Here is a 15074-nt window from a genome sequence, read left to right on the forward strand (position 1 = left end):
GGTTTCGTCTCGTGACTGCTCCAAAGGGAAATCCCTGTCAGGGAATTCCCTGAGAAGGGGAGGGGCTGCAGTGCGACCAACCCGTTGCAAGATGGCTCTCTTTAAATCTCCGTAGGCCAGGAGGCTCATCGCTGGTAGTTGTTGAGCCGCGAGCTGGGCTTCCCCGGACAATAGTGGGATCAGTCGGGCCGCCCATTGGCCGAGCGGCCAACCCCAGATCTCGGCGGTCTGCTCAAACAAATCCAGCAAGGCCTCAGGGTCGTCCGCCGCCCCCATTTTCTGTAAAGCTGGTGGGGGTAACGGCGTGGGAGCGTCCGGGGTCGTGGCTGAGGACGCCTCCTGGCTGAGGAGGCTCCGGATCGCCTGCTGGTCCTCGGCTTGAGCATGCAGGAGCTCGACAAACCGGCGATCTTGGTCTTGTCGGAGCTCAAGCAGTGCCGGTTGGTGGCTCTGATGTAGGCTGGCGAGGGCTTGGAGGATCTCCGCCAACTGGGAGGACTCTATGGGACGACTTCCATCCATTCTCAACCCAAACTTCAATCCCGGGTTTCGGCACCAGTGTAAAGAGGAGGCGAGAAGCAGCTTTCCTGGTTCAGGTAAGGATTTATTTTTCTCTTTGCAGTATTGAACTTTAATCACACACCGCTACATCAAAATAAAACTCTCATCATCACAAAACTCTTGCTTCCTGTTCGGCTCTGTGGTGCCCAGGCTCTCCCTCTTTTCTACTTGCGGTGTGGCTCTATTTATCCGCTCTCCCCGTGCTTACTGAAATTAGAGACAGGTGTTAGACATAATTTAGCTCAGGTGTAAGCGCCCTTACCGCTTTCTCTCTCTCCGGAGAGATGCTTAACCACGCCCCCGCTGCCACAATGAGTTTCACATTTATTAGCACACATACAGTATACTTCAGGGTTCCCATGGTCATGGAAAACCTGGTATCAGGGAATTTTAAAATTTTGATTTTTCAGGCCTGGAAATGTCATGGAAATGAATAAATCTTAAGTCATGGAAAAGTCATGGGCATTTCAGTAGTGAATATACATTTTTCTAGTTATACTTTGTTCTACAACATTTCAAAGCTAGAATTCATTGCTCTTATGGTGTCAGAACTCTAATACTTTTTATACTTTTAAGGTGCAGTATGGTGTTTGGTGTGTTATGTGTCATGGCACTGGGGGTGTTGTAGCTTTTTGGTTAAAGATCTGGATTGGTAACTGAGAGGTACTAGGTTCTAACCTTTAAAAGGGAAAATCCATGAACCATACAGTATATCACCATTTTGCCCTTGAGTACATCATTTACTCATTTTGCCTCTCATCACTTTAAATTTTGCCCACCTGGTTGCTTCTGGTTGACCATCCTTGTAGAAATAATACTTGGATAATATATCAGTTATATGACTAATTTGTAATAATGGGATTCAGATGCCTGTGTGGTGCTGAGTTTCTCACATATGGAGTTCATGGTTTGAAAATGTCCAATCACAAGTCATACATCACAGAGGTGACAGCAAAGATTTTGTCCTTTTTGTTAATTGACCAAAAACTGCTACTTAAAAATAATTAAATTGAATTGGATTGGATTAAATATAATTAAATACAATTAATTGGAATATAATCAAATGTAATACAATTAAATACATTAAATATAATGAAGTTTAATAGAATAAAAGTTTATAAAGTTAAAAATAATTAAATAGAACAATTAAATTGTTGGTAGATTTGAACTGTTCACAAAGGAATCGCAAAAATGATGAATGAATGAGTGAGTGTTACATTTATATAGTGCTTTTCTGAGACTACACTTTTCAGTGCTTCACATAGTGAACAGGGGACTCTCCGCAACCACGACCAGTGTGCAGCATCAACCTGGATGATGTGACGGCAGCCATAGTGTGCCAGTACGCTCACCACACACCAGCTATTGGTGGATAGGAGAGAGTAGAGTGATAGAGCCAATTCATGAATGGGGATTATTAGGATGCCATGACTGATAAGGGCCAATTGGAGAATTTTGCCAGGACTACACCTCTACTTTTTTAGGAGAAGTGCCTTTGATTTTTAATGACCACAGAGTGTCAGGACCTCTGTTTAATGTCTCATCCCAAGGATGGTGTCAGGTTTGGGGTGAGGAAATGGCAGGACTAAAACAAAAACAAACAAAAACTACCCCGAAGGGGAAAAACAAACACAGTCCAGGGTGACAACACAATGACAGGCTGGGACAGGGAACCAACAGAAATCCAACTGGACAGGAACACAACTGACAGAGACCTAACAGGGGACATAAAAACAAGCAACATCCCACAATGAACTGACACAAGACAAAAAACACAATGGGGTTAAACAGGGAAGAAAACAAGGAGATAATGAGGAGGGCAAGTGAAAGCAATCAACTAATAATCAGACAGATAACAAGGCAAATGAGAGTGTGGGGTTACCACTAAAGACAGACACGAATGCACAAGGGAATGAGAAAACACAAACCCAAGTGCATTCACACAGCACGAGACAAAACACAAATGCCTGGATTCAGCCACAGAGTAAATAAATCAAACCAACCAAAGTGGCTGAATCCAGACACAAGACATAAAACAGACATAGAACACGTGCATGTCAGGGCTCTGTCACAAAGAGGAAAAAAACCCAAAACTAAGGGCAGAACCTTGACAGATGGTGCCTTTTTACAGTACAGGGTCCCCATCACTATTCTGGGGAGTTTGGACCCACACAGACCGCAGGGTGAGTACCCCCTTCTGGCCTCACTAACACATCTTCCAGCAGCAAGTTAGTTTTCCCCAGGAGGGAAATTTAATTTAATCCATTAGAATTAAAAATAAATACAATAGAACTAAGTAGAATTAAATAGAATTTAATAGAATTTAAATTAATAGGATTAATTACAATAGAATTAAATAAAAAACAAATATGTTATAATAGAACTGAGTAGAATTGAACCCAACAGAATTTAGTAGAATTGAATAAAGAACAAATTAAATTCAATAGAATTTGATAGAATTAATTACAATTTATTTCAATAGAATTAAACTCAGTTTAATTTAATTCAGTAAAACAACAAAATTAAATAAAATTTAGCACATGAATAGAATGAAATAGAATGAAATAGAATAGAATGAAACTAATTCCAATAGAACTGAGTATAATTAAATAGAACTTAATAGAATTAAATCTAGTAGAATCTAATAGAATTAAATCAATAGAAACATTAATGCAAACAATTGGTCTCCCATCCAGGAACTGACCAGGCTCAATCCTGCTTAGTTTTGCTCACAAACAGCTTTTTTTTTTTTTTCATTTCCAAAGTGCCATCGCTGTGACAGATGTAGGACAAATATGATCTAATGATGATCTTATACAAATATAATATCTAATGGGATGTGCCACCACCTCAGCACATACTTTTTGAGCAAGGATATGCAAATAAAAATTATTATTGAGAATGTGCATTCATCAACCTAATATATGAATAAATCATACAGGCCTATTGAATCAAGTTAAAACTGTTAAAACTAGTTTCGTTGATAGTTAAAAAAGAAACTACATATATTTCTTAACTGCAAACCATAGATATACCTTAATAATAACTTTTTTTAACATAAACATTATTAGATTATATAATGCTGAACAGAGTATTAAAACAGCAGCACTTCCCATGTTGACCAATCTGAGCACAGTTTGTGACGTTGTTGAGATCTCTTCTGAAACTTTAAAGGACACACAAGTGAGGTTATAGGAGAAAAATCTGAGAAGGAGGAAACTTAAAGGAATAGTTCACCCAAACATGAAAATATTCTCACCGTTTATTTACCCTCTTGCCATCTTGGATGTGTATGACTTTCTTTCTTCTGCTGAACACAAAAACATTTTTTTTAGAAAAATATCTCAGCTCTGTAGGTCCTCACAATGCAAGTAAATGGGTACCAAAATTTTGAAGCTTCAAAAGTGCTTAAAGGCAGCATAAAAGTTATCCATAAGACTTCAGTGCTTAAATCCATGTCTTCAGAAGCGATATGATAGGTGTGGGTGAGAAACAGACCAATATTTAAGTCCAAATCTTCTTTGTTTTTAGCGATTTGCATTCTTCGTGCATATCACCACCTACTGGGCAGGGTGGAGAATTTATCGTAAAAAAGGACTTAAATAGTGATCTGTTTCTCTACACCTTTCACAATACTTCTGAAGATATAAATTTAACCGCTGGAGTTGTATGGATTAATTTTATGCTGCCTTTATGTGCTCTTTGGAGCTTCAAAATTTTGGTGCCCATTCACTTGTATTGTTAGGACCTACAGAGCTGAAATGTTCTTCTAAAAATCTTTGTTTGTGTTCTGCACAAGAAAGAAAGTCATATACATCTGGGATGGCATGAGGGTGAGTAAATAATGAGACAATTTTCATTTTTGGCTGCACTATCCCTTTAAGCAAAAAGATCAATTTGCTCTCTATTTAATTCTCTATTTAATTAAGGATTGAGCCTGGTCAGTACCTGGATGGGAGACCAATTGTTTGCATTAATGATTTTATTGATTTAATTATATTAGATTTAATTATATTTAACATGCTCATGCAGGTACATGCTCATACTGTAGATAATAACTTATGAGCAATATCAGTCTGGCTTTCGCCCATTTCACAGCAAAGAGACTGCACTAATTAGAGTTACTAATGATCTATTGATGGCTGCAGATTCTGGACTTCTATCATTACTAGTTTTTTTTTTTTTTATTTAAGTGCAGCTTTTGATACAGTTTCACATAGCATTCTACTGGAGAGATTGGCTTCCATTGGTCTTACTGTTATTCCTTTTACTTGGTTTAGATCATATCTATCAGGTCGAACCCAGTTTGTTCAAATGAAAAGTTTTAGATCACGGACCTCAGAGATTACTGGTGTGCCTCAGGGCTCAGTCTTGGGCCCTCTTTTGTTTATTATTTACCTTTTACCATTAGGACATATTTTTCATAAATTTAGAATACATTTCCATTGTTATGCTTATGACACCCAGCTGTATTTTTCTTCTAAGCCAAATTCAATTCTACAGCCTATGTGTAACGTATACTCAGACTCGAGGATGATGTTTGAACCCAAGCAGGTATTTATTGACACACAAACAAAGATAGCAGGTAAGTGATGACGTGACAGTACTGGGTTACAGTGGTGATAGTTTACGTGATGAAGACTAATGCTGATAGAGATGGTGACTTTCCTTGAGGTGGAGGGTGTGCAACAACAAAGCTTGCGTTGATGAGATGGACACTGGAGTGGAAACGTTTGGAGTAGAAGAGTCGCTGGAGAGGAATTGTGATGGTGTTTAATGCTGGAGATACAGGTAAGTGAGTCTGTACACAAAGTTGAGACCAGACACAGAATGGAAGGGGAGTGAGGTTTATATAGAGGGGTTGATTGATGCAATGTTTGGATGCAGGTGTGGGTGATCAGTACTCAGGGGAGTGAGAGGGTTGAGTGAAATTGGTAGGTTGGTCAGAAGGATCCGCAACACTGTGTCACTATTGGCCTGTTTATCAGAAATTAAATCATGGTTAACATGTAATTTTTTTAAACTTAACAGCGACAAAACTGAGATCCTACTAGTTGGCACCAAATCTAAATTGAAAAATTGAAATACTTCTCACTGACTATCGAAAATTCTGTTGTTTTTCCTTCAGTTCAGGTTAAGAGTCTGGGTGTCATATTAGATAGTACTCTATCATTTGAAGCACACATAAATAACATTATTCGTTCAGTGTACTATCATTTATGTAACATAAATCGCCTTCGACCATCTCTAACAGCTAATGGTACTGCTGTTCTTGTACATGCGTTAGTCACATATTGTATAGACTATTGCAATTCTCTTCTTAGCAGTGTCCCACAAAAGCTTCTTCACAAACTTCAAATGCTCCAAAATTCTGCAGCTCGGATCATTATGCGAACACCTTCAATAGAGCACATTTCTCCGGTACTCCAACAACTTAATTGGCTGCCAGTCAAATACCGGATGGAATTTAAGATTTTACTTTTCACTTACAAGGCACTTCATAATTTAGCCCCTTCATATCTATGTGATCTTCTTCATGTTTACTCACCAAACCAATCCCTTAGATCTTCTACTTCCCTTACTCTTACTTTACCCTCTATACGTTAAACTACTATGGGGTTTAGAGCTTTTAGTTATACTGCTCCTTGTCTTTGGAATTGTCTACCACAAGATGTACGAAATAGCCCTACTCTGCTAACTTTTAAATCACGTCTCAAAACCCATTATTTTAGATTATCTTATTTCTGATTTTTAAGGATTGCATTTGTTGTTGTTTGTGTATTTGTATTTGTTTATTTTATCATTTTAGATAATGTTATGCAATTATTGTTTGTGTATTTTAATGTACATGTAAGGTGTCCTTGAGGGTCCTGAAAGGCGCCCACAAATAAAATGTATTATTATTATTTTATTATTAACATCATTGGTATCTAGAACAAAACTAAGATATTAAAGAGATTTTCTTTCCTATGGGTCCTGTCATTTAATAGCATTTGAGAGTTTGAACAGCATGCATTGGCAAAAACATTGCATTGGCATTTTAGACAGAAGAAATGGGTTTTCCGATAGACAAGGTTTGATGGGTGGCTTCAGGTATAGCACAAGGTCAGAAAGCACTGGGGTATTAATTTCACTTCATCCTTTGCTCTCTCTCTCTCTCTCTCTCTCTCTCTCTCTCTCTCTCTATTTCTCTCTGGATTTTCTGGATCTCTTTCTCTCTCTCTCTTCTCTCAGAGGAACACAGCTGTGCTGCTCCTTGGGAAACTCTCATTCTTTCCCATCAGAGAGTTAGTTCTGATAGATAGAATGTGACTTTGGACTCTGTTTAGAGCTCAGATGCAGTTTATGGTCTAAAACGCAAGGAAGGAGGGGCGGTTACGATTACAGTATTTTTGGCAGAATGTCACTTTTGGCTTAGTTCCACAATGGCTTCTGTGAACTCCACAATATGATTCAAATGCATCATGGGAGTTTCTTTGGCCACTTGCTTGACATTTTGGCTTTCATTCTTTTTTTCTATTTTGTGTATTCTCCTGGTATGTGACATTTAGGTCTCACATACTATTTTGCTTCAGAAAATATTCTGACCAATTGAATTTTTAAAACATCAGTTTAGTGCATTTATGTTATTGTAACATAAACTTAATATATTGGCATTTTTTACCAGCTTGTATTTTGGGATATGTTTTCATCTTCCTTTTCACGCAAATCACCTTTATTCCTCTCATTTACAGCTTTCTAAATACATATACTATTTGTCATGCATTATCAGCAACACTACTACTAGGCAGTTAGTAGTAAAATAAAATAAAATGTAAAAATGTATGCATCTGGATAAAATGTTAAACAATGTATTTTGTGAACCATATTTCATATACAGGCACTTATATGTCTATTAATGTTAATCTATTTTTCATATAAATTTAAACCTAAACATCTTTTTATTTTATGCAGGCCTTTGTCTTAATTTCTGCAGTCTACTGGAGTCTACAGTGTGTGAACCAGCTGACTAAGAAAATGAAGAAACAAAACTAAATAAAACACCATCTGACATCAACAACCTCACATTACAGGGGATATTATTTCTCATATTACAGGGGAAACAAATGCTCACATACAATTTTCTCTAAGATTATAACAAACTCTAAAACACCTATAACTTGTTTAAAACATTAAATAATAATAATAATGGTTTTTGTTTTTAGTTTAGCAAAGGTCTCTAAAATAGAAAGAATTAAGATTGTTATCACACTAAAGACATAGAAAGACAATATGTCTCCTGGTGTTTAGAATGGTACTTCCAATTAAAGGCTAAACTTCTCAGCGCGAGTTCGACTTCTTGTTCGGAGCTCCAGAAGACAATGAGTTATGAGCGCAGCATCAGAGAGCGAGCTCATCCAGCCTGACGCAGAGGCATTGGCTCGGCTTCCTCCTTTGGGAACGGTTGCCCAGTCTCACGCCGACGCGGAAATGACGGACATGCTTTCCCAGGTGGCCTTTCCCAGGTGGAACCCTCCACTCTCCCCTGAACCCTCGCGGCACGACGATCGGTTCCTGGGCACGGGGCGCCGCCCACGGCTACGCCCCGCCCCCGTTTCTTTCTTCCCAGAAGTGCATGAGGAGCTGACAAGATCGTGGGAGGCACCTTTTACTGCCCGGTCCTGGTCTTTCAGCTCCCCCCAGTTCAGAGCATCTCTTTTCTTGGTCTGGAGTTGGACTCGGTCTTGATGACAGCGCACCTCACGAATGAGCATGCACAGTCAGAGGCTCCTGGGGCATATGACATCCTCAAATGCATATGAGGCCGCTTCAGCACTGGCTTCAGACTCGAGTCCCGAGATGGCATGGTGCCGCGGGACACATCGCGTGGCCATCACGCTGATCTGTCGCCGCCTCTTCAGCCCATGGACCGACCTTGCATTTCTACGGGCAGGGGTTCCCCTAGAGCAGGTCTCCAGGTGTGTTGTGGTTACAACAGACGCCTCCAAGATGGGCTGGGGCACCGTATGCAATGGGCACACAGCCGCCAGCTCCTGGACTGGCCCACGACTGCCTAAAGTTGTTGGCATTACTGCTCGCCCTGCGGAGGTTTCGGCCATTGATTCAGGGCAAGCACGTGTTGGTCCAGATGGATAACACAGCGACGGTAGCATACATCAACCGCCAAGGCAGTCTATGCTCCCATTGCATGTCACAACTCGCCTGCCGTCTCCTCCTCTGGAGTCAGCAGTGCCTCAAGTCGCTACGAGCCACTCACATCCCGGGCGACCTCAACACCGCAGCGGACACGCTGTCACATCAGGTTACCCTCAGGGGAGAGTGGAGACTCCACCCTCAGGTGGTCCAGCTGATTTGGAGTTGATTCGGTCGAGCACAGGTAGACCTGTTTGCTTCCCAGGAATCCTCCCTCTGCCCGCTCTGGTACACCCTGACCAAGGCACCCCTTGGTATAGATGTGCTGGCACACAGCTGACCCCCTGGACTATGCAAATATGCACTTTCCCCAGTGAGCCTACTTGCACAGACCCTGTGCAAGGTCAGGGAGGATGAGGAGTAGGTCATCCTAGTAGCACCCTAATGGCCCACCCAGACATGGTTCTCGGATCTCACGCTCCTCGTGACAGCCCCCCCCCCCCGGGAATTCCCCTGAGGAAGGACCTTTTTCTCAGGGACGGGGCACCATCTGGCACCCGTGACCAGATCTCTTGAATCTCCACGTCTCTCCCCTGGACGGGACGTGGAAGACCTAAGTGGCATACCACTCGTGGTGGTAGACATAATCACTCAGGCTAGGGCTCCCTCTATGAGGCGCCTGTATGCCTTGAAGTGGCGTCTGTTCACTAAGTGATGTTCTTCCCAATGCAAAGACCCCCAGAGATGTGCAGTCAGATCAGTGCTTTCCTTCCTGCAAGAAAGGCTGGAGGGGTGGCTGTCCCCCTCCACCTTGAAGGTGTATGTAGCCGCTATTTCGGCGCATCACGATGCAGTAGATGGTAAGTATTTGGGGAAGCACGACTTGATCATCAGGTTCCTGAGAGGTGCTAGGAGGTTGAATCCCTCTAGACCACGCCTCGTCCCCCCGTGGGACCTCTCTGTTGTCCTACAAGGTCTACGGGAGCTCCCTTTGAGCCCTTCGAGTAAGCTGAGCTAAAGGCACTCTCTTTGAAGGCTGCCCTCCTGACTGCGCTCACTTCCATCAAGAGGGTTGGGGACCTGCAGGCATACTCTGTCAGCAAATCATGCCTGGAGTTCGGTCTGGGTTACTCTGACGTGATCCTGAGACCCCGACCGGGCTATGTGCCCAAGGTTCCCACGACCCCTTTTAGAGATCAGGTGGTGAACCTGCAAACGCTGCCCCAGGAGGCAGTCCCAGCCTTGGCATTTATGTGTCCGGTGCGAGCTTTACACATCTATTTGGATTGCACGCAGAGCTTCAGAAGCTCCGAGCAGCTCTTTGTGTGCCTTGGTGGACAGCGGAAAGGAAGCGCTGTCTCCAAACAGAGGATCGTCCACTGGGTCATTGACGCCATCACGATGGCATATCACGCTCAGGACGTGCCACCCCCTGCGGGGTTACGAGCCCACTCTACCAGGAGTGTGGCGGCCTCCTGGGCCCTGGCCAGTGGCACCTCTTTGGCAGACATCTGCAGAGCAGCGGGCTGGGCAGCACCCAACACTTTTGCATTTTTTCTACAATCTCCGGGTTGAGCCGGTCTCGTCCCGAGTAGTGGCAGGCACGAGCAGGTAAGTTCCAGGACAACTGGCCGGGTGTACCGCTTGCACATAGCGCCTTTCCCCTCCCTTGAGGGAAGACGTGTGCTCTTGACTCCCAGTAGTGTTCACAGACTGTGATCCCTGGATGACTTTCCTCCTTAGCCCTGTGGCAGTTGAGTTTGCGGAGAAACTCCCTACCGGCTCAGTAAGTGCGCTAATGAGGCCCTGTACTGAGGTAGGTGCTCAGCATGCGATGGTTCCCTGAAGGCAACCCCATGTGATATTTTCCGCAAAATCGTTTCCCTCTCGGTAAACTGCGTCTTCCTTGGGCAGAGGCCTCTCTGCCCCCGGTCGCCATGCTTTGTAGAAACTCCTCCCCATTTGGGTAGGACCTACCATGGGACCTCTCCACATGACGTACTTCCGACAAGACTTGGTAAGACCATGTGACATTTTTCACTCAAAATAGCCCCCCCCCCCCTTTTTGGGCGGGGTGTGGTCTCTGCGGTGTCTTCCCCTTGTTAGGAACACCCCCTGATGCAGACACTTATTGCTCCCCGTCAGTTAACAAATTCCACTCTTTTTGGGGAGAAAAGAGAGGGAAAAGAGGCCTCGGCTGAGCTAGCCTTTCCCTATAGTTGGGCAGTCGACTTGTTCCTGATGGACCGTTTGATGCTCATAAGAGCGTTGGGGAAGGTTACGTGACGGCCTGGTGCGCTGTCTACGAGGCACACAGTAGTCTGCCCGTCACACACCGCCAGTTCACGCAACACAGTTCAGCTAGTTGTGGCGTTTTGTATAGGGACCCCTAGTGTCACTACATTGACACAACGTCAAGTGAGTGACAGATAGGGAACGTCCTGGTTACTTTCGTAACCTCCGTTCCCTGATGGAGGGAATGAGACGTTGTGTCCCTCTTGCCACAACACTGAACTACCCGCTGAAATGGCTGGGACCTGGTCTCGGCTCCTCAGCACAAAACCTGAATGAGTGGTTGCATCCTTTTATACCCGTATGTCTGGGGGAGTGGCATGCAAATTCCACTCGCCAATTCTTGGGGCTCCCAAGAGTGACCCCTAGTGTCACTACATTGACACAACGTCTCGTTCCCTCCATCAGGGAACGGAGGTTATGAAAGTAACCAGGACGTTATATTAACTGTAACTTTTCCTGTATCTGCATACATACCATTATAAGAAATATTTGACAGTAGCACAATGTATTTTGAGAGATCTGTGTAAAAATGTTCAACCTGTAATACATAATCTACCTGACCAACATGGTTCTTACTGACAAAATGAAGGACCAAAATTTATTTAGTTAAATGTAGTTTTAACATTTAATCTTTCATATCTATATATGTGCTGTAAATATATATATATATATATATATATATATATATATATATATATATATATATATATATATATATATATATACATATATATATATAATTCTTTAGATTTTTTTTTTTTTTTTCTAACAACAACTTGTAGCTGTCTGAATAAAGTAATGAACTGACTGGTAGTTGTGATCTGGTCTCCTACAATTCTACAAGTAACCAGAAGGTGGCACTAGCAGGGCCCCTTAAAACATCTGGATTAAACTTTATAGTAGTAGGGTACATATGGTTATTAGTAGCTAATTTCATTGACACTTAGATGAAGAAAAGTGATCATTTTTTGTAGCTCTTAAGACAGCTAAATTAAATTGAAGCTATTAAATCGAAAATAATGAAAAATAATAGAATTAAACAGACTCAGATTAAATTATTAATTAAATTGTATTCTATTTAATTCAGTTTAATTCAGATCATTAAAAAAATAAAAAGTAAACAACAGTACTTAATAAGAAAACCTAATGGTGTATTTTTAAAAATTGAACTGCTAGATTATGCATAATTCTGCTATTTAATACCATAGATGCTCATACTGTATGTGTTTAATAGAGTATCATAAAATGATATACTGTATAATGTATTACAGTACATGGCAAGCTTAGCATGCAAGCTCCCATGAGAGGATATAACTATTTATACAATAAGTAATACTACTAGTATTTTCTTAGTCAAATATTAATCTTATTTTAAGCAGCTGTATAACATCATGACTTGTTTGTCACTTTTCCATAATTTCTTAATACACTATTTTACTGTTTCATAACAGCTGCTTTTCCACTTGGGTTTAAATGAGGTGGTGTGCTTAAGTGGCGTGAATAATTAATGTCAGTGGTGGTGTGCTGAATTTGTTACTTAAATGTTACTGTTCATTAAAGACACAGCAGCAGCAATAGTTTAAGTGAATAACAAATGTTAGCAGTAATAAGTAGAATATTATTTAATGTTTTCAGTACCAAGATGGTGAAACCTACCATCAATGATAAGCTCTAAAAGTCATAATAGCTTTATATTACTTTTAATTGATTGCATAACACTTATAGGCATAGTATTTACAAATATTTAATATTTGACACACTCTGCATTTGCCACGTATGACAGCTCCTGAACGCTTGTATACTTTACTTTAATTGTTTATGTTTTTGCAGTAGCTGTAACTAAAAATTCCTTACTTTTTTTTTAAATCCCCCATTTCTTTCAGAGTTGGTCTAAAACATCATTCTTATTGTGTCATCCATTCTTTTGAAGGACACCGCATTTGTTTAAATTTTAATCCTTGAAATCATAACTAGGAACATGCACTGAGTGATACTTTTTATGTAAACTAGTCTATGTCTAGCTACAGTATAGGGGTCAGTTATTCACACAAAAGCTTATGATTGGTTGACACAAATCTCCTGACTTTCACTGACTGCTTGTTTTCTGTCTGCTTTTGAATTAAGCCCATGAAAAAAAGCTCACTGATGTGAGAATAACTCGTATCAGCAATGACCGAAACCTCTTTCACGCAGATATTTTGCCAACCCTTCAAACTATTAAGGACAGAATATAAGATCTGCATTCCAAATATACAATGCAATGGACACAATATTCAAAAACTTGATTTGTAAAATGTATAATGTTGTGAAAATAACAGGGCTGGCCTCCACAAAGCGTTCATCGAATTGGGAAATGGGTGCTCTTAAGCTCACAAATGTAATATTCTTCTGCCGGAATGTTCAGATTAGCATTGGAATGCTTGCACCAATTGGCAGCACTAAAAATTAATGGGCCCATCCTTTATGCTTCTGGTGGGTGCTTTGTTCAGGAGCGGGTTTGGTTATTATCAATAATTAATAATTATCAAAGATAATTATTAATTATTATAATCAATAGAACAATGATTAGTATCAACGTTAGCTTTTTAATCCTTTATATCATCAATCATCAAAGATAATCATCAATTATCAAATTCAATAGAATATTAATTATTATCATAGATAATTATTAATTATTAAAATCAATAGAACATTGATTAGAATTAACACTAGCTTATTGATCCTTCAAATCAACAATCATCAAAGAAAATTATCAAAATCAATAGAATATTAATAAGAATTAATATCTCTGGGTCACCACCCTGGAATCAGGGACTAATAACCAGAATGTATAGCAGTCTCATTATAGGATTGTTCTCTTAGGAAAGTCGACATCCGGAGAACATTCAAAACGAAAACAATGCAGGACTGAATCCGAGCACTGATATCCCCTGCCAGCCCTTGGCATGGGTGCATGCAGAACAATACAAAAACACTTCTCTTTAAAGTATAACAAAGTTGATTAATGCAGTAATATCAATTAATAACCAATACAATGAAGTCAATAAACTTCTGACTTCCAACTACAAACTAAACAGTAACATGTTTAGATATGGTAACAAATAAGCCTATAATACATGAGAGGAAGGTATGTATGTGTGTGTGTGTGTGTGTGTGTGTGTGTGTGTGTGTGTGTGTGTGTGTGTAAGGAGGGAAGGAGGGCACAAAATGGTGGACGTGGCTCTCGTGGAGAGTACGTCACGCGAATGTGGGCGGAGAGACTGGTTAATGGCATCTGCCCATTTAACGCATTTCTCCGCTGGTTATTAAGTTAGGGACAAAGCTGAGCTTTATTGCCAAGTTATCTACTCGCCAAATGTGTGTGTAGGTATGTTTGTGAGGGGTCGTGTGTGTGTGTGTGCGGTTAGTACGAGAGAGAGAGAACAGGGTAAAGGCACTGAAGCCGGTTTTAGCGATCGTGGTTGAGAAGGCAACTGTTAGTTTATCACATTTAGAGACGCAGTGACAGTAAGTTACAGTAATACCTTGAGTATAATTAGCAGCAATGAGTGGACTCGGTGGTCCGTAAACTGTACAATAGCCTTGATACACAAGAATAACACACTATAATAATCTATCTCTGCCCAGACGTAAACCTCTTACTTGTATCACGTGAGGATGTGGGTAGAATGTGTGTTCGTCCGTCATTTGACTCCAGCTCAGTTCCTCAAAGCTCGGGTGATGACGGGAGGCCGTTTCCTCGTTCTGTCGGTGGGCGGTACAGCAGCTGATTCTCGGTGGGTCGGTGGAGAAAACAGCAAAGTCGACTCGGATGAAGAAGGAAAATAAATATTTTTCTTCACTTCTGCAGGCAAAAGGGTGAAAACGCGGATTGCTCGGAGGTCTCCTTCAGATCCATTAGCGTGCTCGGTAGAACACGGAGAAATCTCAACTCATCCAGCGAGACGTACGTTACTTCCTTAGGCAACAAGGCTACACCTGGGAGCAGGAGAGCTGCATCTAGAGGTACATACTGTCGCTGGAAGAAATGCCCAGAAAGATCTCCAAGGTTTTTATACTCCCAATGACATTATGGTTGAGGGACG

At 41.2% G+C, this 15074-nt stretch overlaps 1 pseudogene; it reads left to right on the plus strand.

Moving 5' to 3' along the window:
* Positions 1 to 7596, plus strand: part of LOC127429636 (alkylglycerol monooxygenase-like) — a 46198-nt pseudogene extending 38602 nt beyond the window's left edge.
* The last annotated feature ends 7478 nt before the right edge of the window (positions 7597 to 15074 follow it).

Source organism: Myxocyprinus asiaticus, chromosome 39 (genome assembly GCF_019703515.2).
Source record: "Myxocyprinus asiaticus isolate MX2 ecotype Aquarium Trade chromosome 39, UBuf_Myxa_2, whole genome shotgun sequence".
NCBI lineage: Eukaryota > Metazoa > Chordata > Actinopteri > Cypriniformes > Catostomidae > Myxocyprinus > Myxocyprinus asiaticus.